This window comes from Chiloscyllium punctatum, chromosome 11 (assembly GCF_047496795.1).
Source record: "Chiloscyllium punctatum isolate Juve2018m chromosome 11, sChiPun1.3, whole genome shotgun sequence".
In the NCBI taxonomy this organism is placed as follows: domain Eukaryota; kingdom Metazoa; phylum Chordata; class Chondrichthyes; order Orectolobiformes; family Hemiscylliidae; genus Chiloscyllium; species Chiloscyllium punctatum.
The window spans coordinates 63,838,712-63,841,926 of NC_092749.1; positions in this window are offsets into that span (position 1 = coordinate 63,838,712).

A 3,215-nucleotide genomic window follows, 5' to 3' on the forward strand; every position below is an offset into this window, starting at 1 on the left:
GAGAATCATGGTTTGCATGTTATTGTGAAGCAGATGAGTGATGAGTTTCTGTAGGCAGCTGAATTTGAGGAGAATGTTCTATGATCCCTCATTGTTGACAAAATCAAAGGCCTTTGTGAGATTGAAGAAGGCCATGTAAAGAGTTTGGTACTGCTCCCTGGCACTTTCCTTGAATTTTTCATGCACTGAACCTCATATCCATTGAGCCTGTTGATGGATGGAAACTGCATTGATACCCAGGGAAGAGGCAATTGAGGAGGATTCTTGTGATAAGCTTTCCTCTATGTTCTACAGTCGGACCTATCTCCTTTCTTGAAGATGGTCACAATTACGGCATCTCTGAGATCCTCCTTCCAGTCAAGAGTGATGAGGTCGTGGATTCGTCCACCATATTTCAATACTGCTACAGAGGCCTTGTTGTTTTTCAGTTGTCAGATAGTTTTTTTTTAAATTTTGTGATAGGTTGGAGGTGAGCTGATCTAGCAACTGGTGGAGTCATGCACGATTGTGTGAAGAGCACTTGAATTGAAGGTTGCATCTGGGTTGAGGTACCCCTTGAAGAGTTGTCTCCAGCAGACATTGACTGCTCCTCAGTCTTTGATAAGCGGCTATATTTTTGGCTGTCAGTGGAGTAGGTCCATGGGCCATCAATTCATAGATGGCTTTGATTATGGTGAAAATGCCCTACACATCATGATTCATAGATTATAGAATCCCTGCAGTGTGGAAGCAGGCTTTTTGGCCCATCAAGCCCACACCAACACTCCAAACAGCATCTCGCCCAGCCCCGCCCTAACCCTGTAATTCCCACAGCTAATCTACCTAACCTAAACATCCCTGGTCACTATGAGCAATTTAGCATGGCCAAGCCACCTAATCTGCACATCTCTGGACTGTGAGAAGAAACTGAAGCACCTGGAGGAAACTCATGCACACGCAGGGAGCATGTGTAAACCCCACACAGAAGTTACCTGAGGCTGCAATCAAACCCTAGTGCTGTGAGGCAGCAGTGCTAACCACTAGCCACCCTGCTTCTCTTGGAATTTAGATATGAACAAATAAACTAGCTTAAACCACATAGCATGGAAGATACAGCACTTCCTGCTACATAAACATTGTGGACTCGCAGCTGAGTTTTTAAAGCAGACCTTTTTTCTGGGACATGCAAAAATAATCCCAAGATGCCAAAACATAAAACTGAATACTACTGAATGAAATCACTATATCGATGAAAATATTAAACAACACACCATACTACTGGATTGCTCAGATCTGATTTGATAACTTCAATGAAGAATTTATGGATTTCAGCAAAGTTATTTTGACCAATATGGAGGAATGCCCTAAAATAATTGTTGACAAGTTGCTGCGTCTTGATGTTTCCTGTTCAAGAGGCTGAGTGTCTCCAAACAGGTGCTGATGCTGTTGGCTTTGAGGATGAACCAAGTGCTGTGGGCACTCTGTCACTTTGGGACATTGGTTGTTGCCAGGTTGGCTGTGAGGTTCTGCCAGAGTAGGTTTCTTTTCTCAGGGTCTTTGTGTTTAGCAACATTGCGGCAATAGTCGGATTGCATACCTAATCAGACACCTCCTTTATAAATGTCAGAAATCACCGTCTTACAGATCTTGATTCTATCTATTGAAATTAATAGAATTTGTGGTCCGCAGGTCCATAATTTCTTGTCACTTCCATTTTTCCTTGGGAGCATCCAATGAGAAATCTACTTTAGTTGCATCCTGATTTCTATACTATTGCTCTATATGATCTAAGAAATAGTTACTATCTTTTAAAAATCAGTGCCATACATCATTGTCTATAATCTTTTATTTTTTGCTTTATCCTGTGGACTTGATACCATTTAGTTTAAAGTTCCATTTATTCTTCTAGCCTAGACATTGCTTTATTATTGTCAAAATTGAAAATTAATTTGTAATTTCTTAATCAAACCATCTAAATGTTTCATATTTGAGCAGTTTGGTCTTAATAGTTTACACAGTATGACTGGAAAAGTTCACTTGGGCGATTTATGGAGCATGACATTTTGCTACATTGAATTACAGCTTGTTACAGGCTAGCAACTGAAGGTGAGAAAAGAAGATACACTTCATCTATATGCTGGTAGTCCAGGGTTCCAGAAAGAAGCAGTTAAAAATATGGACAGATGATTCAGCAGAATGGGGTGGAACCCATTGATATTATCCAAGATGTACAAGTGAAGACTAACAGAGCAGCATTGGTTGAGAGAGGAGACATAAACTGCTGTTGCAATATTCCTATCTATAATTTAACAGCTGCATGCCATGCTATACACCAATTGTATTCATCTGATTATGATTTGGAAGTATATTTTATTTCACCTAATTGATAGACATTATACTTTCAATGCATAATGTGATAGCTTATTTTAAAAAACCCTGTAAACAGCTACAAAGCATTCATCTATATTAACATGGTTATTTTGTATTTATTTTATCCTAGATTTTATAAAGTGTGAGTGTTAATATTCTACAAAAGCAACTGGCAGCATTTTTTGCAAAACTAAGTTCTAAGGGATACATTGGATACAGGAGACATTGACATAATAACATTAGTTACTAGTTCGTTTGTGATAGTGCTGTATTTGATATTGCTCTTGCAAGTGTTTAATAGATTTTCACAGTGTAAGTAATTTAATTCAAACAATTTGTTTCAAATTAAAAAAAACAAATTGTACAATATACTATGGTGTCTATGATCAGTTCTGTTAAATCAGCAGAATTTTAAAATACTGTTGACTTTTCCAGCTTCACAAATCAGGAGTTTACTAAATATGGGCTGGGTTTTTTACATTATCATTTTGGTCTAACTGCTGCAAACTGGGTCTCTGCAACAGGTAGGGTAAAGGTTACCATAGACTCATCAGACCACTTGGCTGCGTTCCCAATAGAGAGTGGTAGTGGTTTAACCTGAGGGTCACCATATCTCAGACAAGAGGAGAGGTTAAGGAGTAGAGTCCTTCATGGTAACCTGAGCTGATCTGGTAATTGAACCTGAGAAATAGATTCACACAAAGATAACTCCTCTGATGACAAGCTCCATCACAAAAGTCTGTACCCATGTCACCCACCCTTGCTCTCTTTGTCATAACTGTTTGACAGATCATTTGAAAATAATATCCCCTTCAACCAAGAACTTGCTGGAAGGCAACTGTCCTGAAAAGGAGCTACAGCTCAAA